Raw genomic sequence first — 14,401 nt, 5'->3', positions numbered from 1 at the left:
GAGGGGCTTCACAACCGCCTCTTTCAAGGCGGCGGGAAAGACACCCTCACTCAGAGAAGCATTTATAATCCCCTGGAGCCAGCCTCGTGTAACCTCCTGGGAGGCCAGTACCAACCAGGAGGGACACGGGTCCAATAAACATGTGGCAGCGTTAAGCTTGCCTAGAATCCTGTCCACGTCCTCAGGAGCCACAGAGTCAAACTCTTCCCAGATAATGCTCTCAAGACCTGCCCCCGTCTCCTCCCCTGGATCTACCCAATCGGAGTCCAGGCCTTCCCGAATCTGAGCGACTTTATCATGCAGGAATTGTACAAAATCCTCAGCTCGACCCTGTAAGGGATCTTCCCGTACCCCCACCTGAAGTAGGGAGCGGGTCACCCTAAACAGCACAGCTGGGCGGTTCTCTGCAGATGCAATAAGAGCGGAGAAGTAGTTAGACTTCGCCGCTCTTATCGCCACTAGGTAGGTCTTAATATAAGATCTCACCTGTGTTCGGTCAGATTCAGATCGGTTTGTCCTCCAATCGCTCTCCAGGCATCTTTTCCAATGCTTCATCTCTCTCAGCTCCTCGGAAAACCAAGGAGCTAGACGAGATCGGCATTGGGTCAGAGGCCGCAAAGGCACGACACGGTCCAAGGCCCCAGTAGCCGCCCTGTCCCAGGCGACCACCAGGTCCTCAGTCGAGTCGTGAGCCAGAGTCTCAGGAAATGGCCCAAGCTCCTTCAGGAACCTTTCGGGGTCCATCAGGCGCCTGGGACGGAAACATTTGGTTGGTTCCGTCTCCCTGCGGTGGGTGGAAGTGACTTGAAAGTCCATGTGAAGGAGAGAATGATCAGACCATGACAAGGGCTTGATGTCTATATCCCCTATTCTTAGATCATTCAGCCACTGATCAGAAACAAAAATCAAGTCCAGAGTGTGATTCCCCAAGTGGGTGGGGCCTTTAACTACTTGGGTCAGGTCCATGGCCGTCATGGAAGCCATGAACTCCCGAGCCGTCTCCAACATCTCACCAGCGGATGGCAGATTAAAATCCCCCATAACAATAAGTCTGGGGGTTTCCACTGCCACCCCGGCTATAATGTCGAGCAGCTCAGGCAGGACTGCTGTTATGTGGCAGGGAGCCAGGTACGCAATCAGTAGGCCCATCTGAATCCCCTGACCCTACTTCACAAGGAGGAACTCACATCCGGCTATCTGAGGAACAGTGGCCTCCCTCGGGCAAAGACTTTCTCTAATGATTGCTGCCACTCCCCCACCCCTTCCCTGAGTCCTTGGCTGATGGAATGCACGGAAACCTGGCAGGCACATTTCCACAAGGGGAACTCCTCCCTCCTGGCCTAACCAGGTCTCTGTAATCCCTGCCAGGTCAGCACCCCCGTCTGAAATAAGATCATGAATGAGGGGGGCTTTATGATAATTGTACTTTATAACTAAACAAATTATAGCATTTGAATTATATGGGACAGGTTTTTGGAATTTTTGTAGGAACTAGGCTTTTTAAAAATGTAAGAATTTTCTTAAAATTCAAGTTTTAACTGGTTGGTGAATCAACGGCCTGTCAGCAGCTATAGAACAGTATATACCATTTTTGAAAGTATTGTGTAAAAAATATTTGGGGAAATGTGTGTGGGCGTTTTTTAAACAGGCATTGCAAGTAACAGTTCAGTTACAACATTTTTAAGCAAGTTTAGCTGGATTGAGATCTAAGAAATTAAGCCATTGGGGGAGGAAATTTCTTTACATGAGATGTAACCTACAGCCATTATAAGCATAACGGTTGCTATTGGAACAAATTTTACTACAGAGAATATTTTAATTTTTAGACTAACATGTACCTTTACAGGGGGGAAAAAACAGCACTTCCAGACTTACCTCTGAGGGCAAAACCTTCACAATGACCAGTAGAAGGTACTAACATTGGACAATGATACTGAACTTTCTCAGATACTGGATGGCCAGCTCACAGTTGCATATAGACATCCATGAAACCTGAAGTAGATTCTTGTAAGAGAACAAGAAGAAACAAAATTACAATTATGGTAAGCCTGAAATAAGCCCAGATGTCTATTTTGCTCTACACTAAGTACCAAGACAGGCCCTGAGAAGAACATAAATGTCATTAGATGGACGTTCACATATTTTGTTCTAATGTGATGTATGCCATCATCTGCTGACCAAGCCCCTCTGTATTGTGCAAAGTATTTAATAGATAAAGGTTTGACATCAAATCACAAGAATAAAGTAATAACAGAGCATTTCAATCACTTGGGACATTTTGTGGCAGACTTCAAAGTCTGGTTGTTATGGGGAGGGAGAGTTAAAAAGGGGTCCTGAATGAGAGATTCCTGCAGTCACAAACCTACAAAAGTTTCAGGCAACCTCAGAAGGTCCCAACAAACAGTATGGGTTTTATAACACACTTACAATTATTAATTGATAAAATACTGGTAATCTGTTTTAACGTTTAACTGTATCTGCATAACCTGTTTTCTCCTCCCCTTCCTCCTGCCTCATTTAATTTCAATTTAAAACCTGCAACCATCTGGCCACTCTGCTATGCATCTGGTAAATTAAAATACAGTTCCTGAAATACAACAGGCTAACATGACTCCTCTCCTACACTGCACACCCAGTAAGTCAATCATATAGTAATTTTGTCTGATATTAGTATCCAATGAACTGCTTTGCACATACTGTACATCATGATTTGCCTAAACATAGTTTATTTGTTAAATTACTGTTGGGATATATAACCCATTAAACCATGAACCATGGTTAATATATTAAAAATTCATTGGCCCATATTTTCACAGTATATTAAGTCAGGTCCAAACAAATTCCATAAGACATAATATAGGAACCCACACATAAATATTCTTATACCTTTCAGATTACAGATTAACAGAGTTGGAAGGGTCCTTATAGGTCATCTAGTCCAACTCCCTGCTCAAGCAGGAGAACCTACACCATTTCTGACAAATGGCAGCCCAAACTTTTTTTGAAAGTCTCAAGTGATGAAGCTCCCACAACTTCTGAAGGCAAGCTGCTCCATTGGTTGATTGTTTTCACTGTCAGAAAGTTCCTCCTCATTTCTAGGTTGAATCTCTCCTTGGTCGGTTTCATCCATTATTCCTTGTCTGGCCTTCAGATACTTTGGAAAACAGCTTGACCTCCTCTTCTCTGTGGCTGCCCCTCAAGTATTGGAAGACGGCTATCATGTCTCCCCTGGTCCTTCTCTTCACTAGATTAGCCATGCCCAGTCCTGCAACCGTCCTTTGTATGTTTTAGCCTCCAGTCCCCTAATCATCTTGGTTGCACCTTTTCTAGAGTCTCAACATCTTTTTTATAGTGTGATGACCAAAACTGGATGCAGTACTCTAGCTGTGGTCTTACTAGGGCTTTATAGAGTGGTATTAGTATCTCACTTGCTCTTGATTGTATCCCTCTGTTAATGCAATTTAGGATTGCATTGGCTTTTTTAGCTGCCTCTGCACACTGCTGGCTCATATTTAGCTGGTTGTCCACTAAGACTCCAAGATCCCTCTCACAGTAACTGCTATTAAGCCTGGTTGTCCCCAGTTTATATGTGTGCTTTTGGTTTTTCTTACCTAAATGTAAGACTTTACTTTTGTCTACATTAAATTTCATTTTGTTAGATAGGGCCCAGTGTTCAAGTCTGTCAAGATCCATCTGGATCTTGAGCCTATCTTCTAGGGTGTTAGCTATTCCTGCTAGCTTAGTATCAACTGCAAATTTGGTGAGTTCCCCTTCTATTCCTTCATCTAAGTCATTTATAAAGATATTGAAGAAGTCTAAGTATATTATGTCCACAGTATATCGCTGGTCTACTATATTGAAGAATGAAATAAAATTGGTTTGGCATGATCTGTTTTTAGCAAACCCGTGCTGACTGCTAGTTATTACTTTACTCATTTCTAGGTGTTGGTAGATCTGTTTTTTTTATTATCTTTTCCAGTAACTTCCTGGGTATTGGTCTGTAGTTTCCTGGGTCTGTTTTTTTCCTCTTTTTCGAAGATGGGAATCACACCAGCTCTTTTCTAGTTCTCTGGTAGTTTCCCAGTGTTCCAGGATTTTTGAAAGATGTGGTGCAATAGTTCTGAGATGACATCTGCCAGCTCCTTTAGAACTCTGGGATGTAATCCATCAGGTCCTGGTGATTTGTATTCACCAAGATCAGACAGGTGTTCTCTTACTAATTTTTTTGCTTATTTTAACTTTTATTTCCAGTCTGTTTTTTTAGTTATGTTTCTGGTAGGTTGGGCTATAGTTTCTTTTTGCATGAAGACAGATGCAAAGAATGAGTTAAGCAGCTCTGCTTTCTCTCTGTTGCCTGTTACTTCATTGCCATTTTCTCTCTTTAGTGGACCGGCTGTTTCCTTGATTTTTTTCTTGTTATTTATATATTGGAAGAAACTTTTGTTTGTTATCTTTGACTTTTGTTGCAAGTTTTTGTTCATTCTGAGCCTTTCCTTTCCTAACTTCATCTTTGCAGATTCTGGCTATATGCTGATATCCTGCCTTAGTTATGTGTCCCTCTTTCCATTTTTTGTACTTGTCCTTTTTGTCTTTCAATTTTTCAGAGAGATCTTTGGGCAGCCATGCTGGTTTCTTCTTGGATTTCTTGTTTTTCTTTCTCAGCGGTATTGCGCTGATCTGGGCTTTTATGGTCGTATTTTTCAGAGTTTCCCAAGATTCTTGAGTTCCCCTTTAGGATTTTCATCCAAGGAATCTTTCCCAAGTTCTCTCTGAGTTTATTAAAATCAGCTCTTTTAAAATCAAAGACTCTGGTGAACGCTTGTGTTTGCGTTATGTTGAATTCTAGTATGACATGGTCACTCTCACCCAAGATTCCTGCAGTTTCAACTCTTTCTATCACTTCTTCTCTGTTTGTACGTATTAAGTCCAGTATGGCTGTCCCTCTAGTTCCCTCCTCTACCTTTTGGACAACAAAGTTGTCAGCTAGGTTGGTTAGGAACCTATTTGATTTTTCACTTGGTGCAGAATTAGTTTTCCAATTGATATCAGGGTAATTGAAGTCCCCCATTACTATTGTAGTATGTTTCCTACATATGTTTATTAGTTGGTTGGCAAAAAGATATTTTTTCTGCTTGATTGGGTGGCCTATAGTATACACCTATGGCCATGTCATTCTTTTTGTCTTTTATGTTGACCCATATGCATTCTAGGTTTTCGTCTTTGGTTTCATGCAATTCTATAGCAATATAGTGGTCCTTTACATACAGTGCAACTCCACCTCCTCTTTTATGGGCTCTGGGTTTTTTGATGCTAAGGTTTTTCCTGTCTCTAATATGGTACTACTAGATACAGGGTTCAGAATTAACATAAAGAATGCAAATCACTTTCCATTTCATTAGCTGTTAGCTTTTTCTTCTAAGATTTTTTAAAAATTTCAACGATTTATGACAAAATGCTTTTCCTTGGAGATTATCTATACTTGGTCCATTTTGACAGAATGCTTCAAATTAAGCTGTGCAGAAACTGACATTCAAACTGTGCAGAAACTGTGCAGCTCTGACATTCAATACCTCACAATCATAATTAATTAGCTGGTATTTTTTTTACTCATTCTTGTTTAAATCTCAGGAAGCTACTTTTGTACCTATTCCATCAGTTATTGCCAGCTATGAAAACTTTGAGCTTAAATGTAATGATCTGCTTTAAGGACCGAATAGGGTTACATTCATTTTATTTCATCAAAATTTGCATCAGACATATAGGGCATGATTACCAAAATACTAATGAAATACTTCACTGCCTTAACCATAATAATTTATTTCCAGTTTCTTACCAAACTACTTGGTATGGTACAATGCTTTTGCAATACCTGTCTTAAATCATCTTTCTATCAATTAATCATAGGCATAGTGTGGGTTGTTTATTGCTATAGTAAATCAAAAGTATTGACATATCACAAATTTGCAAGTGGGGATTTATTTCCCTTGCTGATTATTCATTAAGAAACATTTCTCATTTCGGCCTAAAGGATTCTATTGGAAAAGGAAAATTTGGGGTCAGTGAAGCTGATTCACTCAATCCTTCTCCAATTATTCTTCAAAACTGTAGTTCTTCCTAGAAATTAAAATAATACTAAAAAGGAATTAAATTTAGACAGGCAATGATATATTCAGAAATTCAATATCCCATAATCTGGTACCCTGCAAATATTCTGGAATTCAGGTTACTCAATTTCCACCTAGCATGGCTAATGGTGATATCAATTGCTGATCATAGGAATTGGACATCCAGCATACATGAAGGATCCTGGTGAAAAAAGGTTTAAATTGCATTTTACCCCATATCCTTGGAAATCTGATCTGGGATGCATGCCTTGCTTATCCCTGTTTTTCTTTTTCCTTTAAAGTTTGGGGAAAGAGAATTAGTTAAAGAGAAAAGTCTTTGGAATTCACCTTTTTAGTTACATATGACATACCCATAGGGGAAGATGGAGATTGATTTTTAAATTTATACTTCTGATATAGGTCCTTTTGTTACTCTACAATGCTGCAGTCCAATAGGAATCAGGTAAACTTCATCCAACTAAAGGATAAATCTTCCTACTCATTTTTCTCAATACAGATTTCAATTCTCTAAATGATTTGTTTCAACAGCTTGAACTAATGTGTCCCATTATGGCTCATATGTCTTTGTTCCCCAGCAAAGTATTGCAGTTTTTAGTGATTGGGGATGGGGCCCTATTTATGCTTCCAATTCTCATAAGAAAAAAAACAGATATCTATTTCCTACTGATTAAAAATGCTCAAGAAAGAGGATTTTCACTCTATTTACTCCCTCTGTATTCTTGTTAATAGCTGTAGCTATTAACAGGAAAACATCTATTTTCAGGAGCTTCAATGAACTCTCATTTTTTTCTGTCACTGTCAGGGACTAAAAAACAAACAAACAAAACAAAACTTTCTAATACACAGTTTAAAACTTTTCAGAAGCGTAGTACATATTTCTCTTTAGTACAAAGAAAAATATCTGAGGATTTTGCAGCTTTTAGACTTATGCAGGAGATAATGTATGGCACTTCCTTCTTTATTAAACGAAGACAAATTTAAAATTTCTTAGGGGATTGTGCACATGGTCCCTTTTTTTTTTCCTAAGGATTCCTTCTGTGAAAGTAAAGAAATTTCCATCTTTTAGCAGATCCAAAATACCAATGCATTTTGGCATTTCTGGATGGCAAAAATCTGGACAACTACTAGATAGCAGCAAAGACGGTTTTGTATGCCAAGTTAGTGCCACATTTAGTTCTGAAGTTGTACCCAGCAGCTTCAAAAACCGTAAGAACAGATTTAAAAAAGGGTGAAGAGTCAATGCTATAACAGTATAAAATGAAGAGGTACATATCCATATTATCATTCTCTTTTGAAGTAAGCAACATTGCATAGAAAGCAAGAATGAAACATTAAGCTAAGGTACAGTTTAAGAAATTAAAGTATAATAAAAGGAAGTATAGCTAAATCTGATTCATATCAACACCATTCACTGTATCTAATCATCTAAAAATGTACACACACATACTGTATATACACACGCACATACCTATGTTAAAAACCAAAGCTGAATCATTTGGCATGCGTCCTATTTATTCCAATACATTACATCCCCTGAACATTCAACCTTCTTGAAATAAATGATTAAAACAGCTTTTTTCATTTCAAATGCAACTGGGTCTTGAATGAGAGCCTGCTGATCACCAGCCCAGCATCCTAACCACATGAGCCACCATGCTCCCTATTGCACCAATAAAGGAATGTTATTATATAAAACTTGGTGCAGCCAAAATTTAAATATTAGGTGTATTTGTAATCCAACTTGCCAGAAAGGATATTTCAGAGTTGTGGGAAACTAAGAGCAACTAAGAAGAGCATGCCATGAAATCTGTAATACATTGCCTGAAATAAATGATGTGTTTTTTTTTTCTCTTGTAATATTAAAAGACTTGAACAGTTCACTTGACTTAGTTGGACTGAATTTCACCTGAAGGTATATAGCCTAATGGTTTATCAAATTATCACTGTTAATAGATGTATGAGTGGCATCTATAAAAATGAACATTTTCCTACTTTAGCTGGTGCTCCAGCAATGATAATTTCTGGACAAAGTTTGATCCATGCATTGGTAACCTCACATCTTGATTACTGAACAGGACTCTCTGTCTCCCTAGATATGGTCCAGAAACTACAGGTAGCATACATGAAATGGTTAAGCTATTATGGGATGTGCATAGCCACTGAAAGAATACCAGTTGGATGTGAGACCCACTTTAAACGTTTTATATTACTCCTTAAGGCTCTAAAGCAGTGGTTCTCAATCTGTGGGTCGGTACCCCTTTGGGGGTCGGACGACCCTTTCACAGGGGTCGCCTAAAACCATCGGAAAACACATATTTTCAATAGTCTTAGGAACAATTTTATGGTTGGGGTCACCACAACATGAGGAACTGTATTAAAGGGTCGCGGCATTAGGAAGGTTGAGAACCACTGCTCTAAAGAATTTCAGACCAGGAGACATAAAAGATACCTTTGCCCTTCTGTCAGACCCTATGATAATAAATGGAGGCCTTATCTAGTAAATTGATCTTGACACAATGGCTGTAATTCACACAGAATGTTTACCCATAATTTAATGTACTTTATTGCATTAATCCAGTTGTTAAATCATAAATGAATTAGACAGATTATGTAACAAGCTGAAACAAAGTTATCTTTTTAACTAGTAGGTTGTATATACAATTTTAGTTAATTAATATATGTGCACTCAACCAAAAATCCTATAAGGGATAGGACATTGGTATGGAACCATTGCAGGAAATATAGTTATTCCTAGCTGCAATAATGCTTCAGATTAAGCAGCGTCTACATCTTTACACCACCAGACAGAAAATGTACTGGGAAGTAGGAATAACCTTGAGGAACAGGAGGAAGATCCACAACTAAGTCACAGTCAGATAAAATAATTTTGATCTAAGGCAAAAATGTAATTTGAGAAAATATGTCAGACTTGACTGTCCCTAATTTTCACAAAAATAAGGGGAGGGAGGGGGAAGCACATTCAGACTTGCAAGGTTCTGTTGCTATAACCTTATAATAAAAATTGTATTAACATTCCAAGCTTTGGTTTTCTAGTCTGGTCTATCCCAAAGGGCTGACAGAAAAGTTCCTTTGAAGGGTAAAATTGTAGTAGAAAATGTAGCACAATCTCCTCTTCTATTTTTTCAACTAGGCACACCTGAATTGCCCTTTCTGTTTGTAAAGAGAGTTTATTGGCCTATTTTACATTTCAGTGTAATATTTATGTATTTATTTAAGTCTCAATGCTTGCAGTTAGGCAAACAGAGCAGAAATCCTGTAGCTTCCAATTCATGCAGAGTTTCTGCATAATACAGAATTTATCATTAATTGGTTCCGGGAGGCACGATGAGTATCAAAAACGATGAGCCAAACAAATTTTTCCCATAAGGAATAATGTAAATAAATTCAATGCATTGCCAAACAAAAGATAATGCACATTTTTAAGGCAATATGTAAAAAGATAGAGTTGTATAACTTTGCTTTATATGAGAAATAAAACAAAAAGTTAATAAATACTTAGATTAAATAAAATAAAAATGACACTTTGTCTGTACTGATGAGAAAAAAAGCGCAAAAATACACAAGACTAATGTGTCATCCTTTTTTTTTTTTTTTTTGGCTGGTAAGGGTAGCCAGTCATGAGGCAATTGACAACAAGAAGTTCTAACTTGTGCATTGAGTACCAAACAAATGACAAGTACCGGAACAAAATTTTCTGTCAAAATGAGTTAAGTACCAAATTCAGTTTCAAAGCCGAGGTACCACTGTACAGCATTTGAAATCATTTAAGTGAGTATCTTTTAAGGAACAGAGGGAAGGGCCTTGAACAGGAATTCTCAGATTTCCTTCCCTGAATCCATCCCTTTCTCACCACTGCTGTCACTATTTATTCATTTGCTTGTCCTTCCTGGTCTTAAAAAAAAAAAAAAATCACTTCATCAGAAAGAGAACATAAAATTATGCAAAATGGGATGACACAACCTTGTTCAGACTATGGGTCACATGGGGCTTGTGAAAGCCCTGCCAGCAATATGTAGGATTTTAATTAAAGTAATTTAGCATAGTTAATTACTCTTTCTATAATTAATAACACCCTCCCTTCTGTCACATTAAACATAACAATTCAGCAGGAATGTTTAGAGAAGCTAGGGTTTCCTTCCATGCGACATAATGATCACTCTGTGACTTCCTTTTACAGTTCACAGTTTTGCAGATCAGGATGAAATAGCAAGCAGGAGAAAGAGCAGCAGTATCAAAAGAATCCAGTTCGTTGGCAATGAGCTCCTTGCTTTAATGTGGTCCCTGGCAGGTGTCTAATAATACTCTTCCTCCCCACCTCCCATTTGTGTCTGTTGTTTTTGATCCAAATGGAGACTCAAAATCAGCAGTCCTCGCACTCTGAAGGCAGTACCACAGCAACTGCTGGAAATCAATCAAGCATTGCCTTGAGTTACAAACTATCTCTGTCTGGATTCTTATTTGCTGTTTCCTAAAGTGGCATTGTAGTGGCTGAAAAAACAATTTTTGGCTAGCATTCTTAGAAGTTTTCTTCACTGAAGTTTCAAAGTACCTTAAACTATTATGTTTCAGAAGCTACAATATTTCTTATATAAATAAATAAATTATGAAATTATGTTGATAAGTCTGCAGGGAAGAATTTCATTGATCAGATATTTAGATTTTTTCCCTTCCTTTTCATATTCCATGAAAGCTGTGCTGGGGTCAAAATATTTTCATTTTGGAGATTCAAATGCACTATTCAAATCTGATATATTGCTACCCTTCTGATTTGGCTGGTTCCTTCCCTTTTTGATGCATATTTCAACAAATGTTTTAATAGTCATTCTCACTTTTCATTCAGGGCAAACTTTCCAAATCTATAACAATTCATTCATGCATGACACAACTATAACTTCTTCTTTTGAAACCATTTACACAGTTCTATACTTCAGAGGTCAGCAATTTCTTTTGCGTAAAGATTGCTCTCCCAAAGTGGGAGGGGATGCTGAGGAGAAAACAGGTACAGCAAGATAGGTGGCACTCAAGTCCATCAGATGCCAATGTGTTGTCCTGCTCACACACACACACAAACAACTCTGGCTTAGGGGGGTTTATTAATATTCCCCCACAACTCCCTTCACCAAAAACTCAAAACAGTCCCAACTGAGCCCAGCCACAAGCAGACCAATGCTAGTCCACAAAGCAATGGCCAATGAGTACACAAGGCACTTTAAAATTTCTCAGTCAAAATAAACCTAGCAGGCAAAATTAAATCCACAATACAAGAGGTTTCATGAGCCAAGAAAAGTCTGGAGTTCACAGGGCACAATCCAAGTCAAGGCATGGTGTCAATCCAAAGCAAAGCAAGAATCACAATGACAAGGAAACATACAGCTAGGAAACGAACACATTGTTCCCAGCATCGCTTCCCTCTGTCTGTTGTACTAAATAGCCAGCTTTTGGTGTAGCCATCAAAAAGGGCAAGTCTTTCTCCTCACGAGTAATCTGGCTGACCTTCTCTGCTCCTGCCTTTTCTCTGCCCTACATGTTCTTGGATCAGGCGTAGAAGGCAGTTCCTCTTCCTCATCACTGGCTGGCTGTAGTGGCATGCTTTCTCCACCTGAAGCCTCAGGGGTGTTCTGGTGCAGCTGTACTTGACGCAGATCTCTCTTAGACGGCTGCTTGGAGCCATTGACCAACTCCCTTCCAGATGTGCCTGGACTGGTTCATCTTCCTCCGAGCTGACATCTGGAGAGATATCTGGGGAAATGTCTGGGGGAGTTATGACAGCCAATTGAAAAGAAATTCATAGTGTTATTTTCCCATCACCTTCCTTCTTACTCTTCTAATCATTTGTCATGTTTTTACCTTGTAATCCCATCAATTGGTTATTATTAGTCATTATTAAATATCTTAAGAATAAATTACTGATCAATAAATCATTATTGAATTATTACAGCCACAATGAATTAAATATAAATTTATGACTACAACAACTTACAATTTTGGTCCCAGTTGTGTTTGAAAGCTGAGGACTACCTGTAGTCAACCTGGTTACAGTGCAATTTATAGTCCAAATGTGCAAACATGCAAATGTACAAGGGCTGTTTGAAGAAGTTATTCATGATATGAACATGATTTTCATTACAAAATTTAATCAATTATCTGCATTGTTCTTCTTCCCACGTCCAAAGTTGCCAATGATGCCTGTTTCTGCTTTTGCATAGAAATCACCCAGAATATAAACTATGTCTTTTTTGGATACAGATAGTTCTCAATTTACAACAGTTCATTCAGGACAGTTCGCAGGTACAACAGCACACTTATAACCGGTGCAGCATCCCTATGGTCATGTGATTTACATTCAGATGCTTGACATCTGACTCACATTTATGACTGTTGCAGTATCCTGAAGTCACATCATCCCCTTTTGCGACCTTCGAACAAGCAAAGTCAATAGCAAACCAGATTCACTTAACAATTGTGTTACTAACTTAACAACTGCAGTGATTCACTTAACAAATGTGGCAGGAAAAGTCATAAAATGAGGAAAAACTCACTTAACAAACGTCTCACTTAGCAACATAAATGTTGACCTTCAGAGGATTTTCAGGTTTTTTTGATGCTGACAAAAAACCCTCTATTGCATTAGTTATTGGGGCACAGACTTGGACAGCTGTGATTCTGAGGGGTGTCTAGCACAGATTTGGATGGTTATAATGTTATCATTAACCATCTAGAAGTTTTGCATTGCTTGGATGAATTTCTTGCTTTTGACAAATGCCACTCCATTCATTTTCCTGGTGACATATCTTGATTAATAGATAGTGAATAATAGATAGTGAATTCTTTAAACTCGAAATAGCCATTGTCAATCCAGTGTAATGTTAAGGAGACTGATTTTCAATCTGTCCATCTTCCATTTGATGTTATCCAATTTACCCTGGCTCATTCCTCAGATATTCCATGTTGCTATCTGATATATCACTGTGCAACGCAGATGTTTGCTTTCACCAATGGCTGCATCAGTATCTGGAATTCTTGCTGGGTTTGTCATTAACGTCTTGACTACTCACTGCAGGATCTTGCTCTTCCCCAGAAACTTGTTGGGTACTTTCTAGTCTACCTTTGAGCACAATATTCAATTCATTTGAGACCTTTCCATAACAGTTTTTGGCAAGATTTTAACAAGGTAGATCACCAGATCTTACCTCAGCCCTCCCCATTTATCCAGGCTTGGGACTGGCATGCAGTTCTTAGGACAATTTATTCCCAAATATGTAATAGAACCTGGACAAAAGACAAAAAGCATTTTTACAATTAGCTTTTACTATTGAAGGCACATTCAAATTCTGACAGCCCAACCTTGCAGATAGGAATGAACAAATTGTGGAATTTAGTTATATTACAAAGAGATAATGAACAGTAGCTCACCAAAGTAAATTGAGCAAGTGTCTTTCTCTCATGAGTGATTTTGAATAATGTCTTTATGGGAAAAACATTAAGAAAAAAACATTTTTGTCTCTCAGCCTTAACCATTTCTCAGTCACTAGTCTTGTGACTAGTTTTGGGGAAAAGCAAATGTATTTATAAAGTTCAACATATGAAGGTTTTAGATACTTCTAGATGAAGCTGATATTAAGCAGTAATTCTAATTACGGCATAGGGTGGAGAAGCTGACAGGACTTCATTTTCCACTCTTTTCTGTATTTGCATTTTCTCCAGTGGGCCAAAAGTATGACTTTGAAGGAGGAATACTCTGTAACGGCACCTATCATCTTCAGGCATTTTGTAAGTGGGGCTGAACAAGGTGTTTCTGGGAGAACTTACACAAAACTATTCCATTTCCAATATTCTAATTTGATTAATGAATTGTAAAATTATTTGATCATTGTCTTAGAAGAAAGGCCCCTGGATTGCATTAATCCTAGGAACCAAACGTTGGCAGGAAGAATATCCTCACAGCGCCTTTTCAAAGGTTATAATTAGTTAATTGGCAAGAGCCTTGGTAGTACAGTGGTCTAAGGCACCCTGTTATTAAGCTGGTTATTAAGACCAGCTGCCTGCAATTACTGCAAGTTCGAATCTCTCCAAGGCTCAAGGTTGACTCAGCCTTCCATCCTTTCTAAGGTAGGTGAAATGAGGACCCAGTTATGGGGGCAATAAGCTGACTTTGTATAAATATACAAAAAGAATGAAGGCTATTGCTTAGCGCATTGTAAGCCGCCCTGAGTCTCCGGAGAAGGGCGGCATATAAATCAAATTTAAAAAAAAAC

Source organism: Pituophis catenifer, unplaced genomic scaffold (assembly GCF_029215685.1).
Source record: "Pituophis catenifer annectens isolate HBS135680 unplaced genomic scaffold, rPitCat1.0.hap2 SCAF_1, whole genome shotgun sequence".
In the NCBI taxonomy this organism is placed as follows: domain Eukaryota; kingdom Metazoa; phylum Chordata; class Lepidosauria; order Squamata; family Colubridae; genus Pituophis; species Pituophis catenifer.
Note: the sequence above shows the minus strand (reverse complement) of the source record.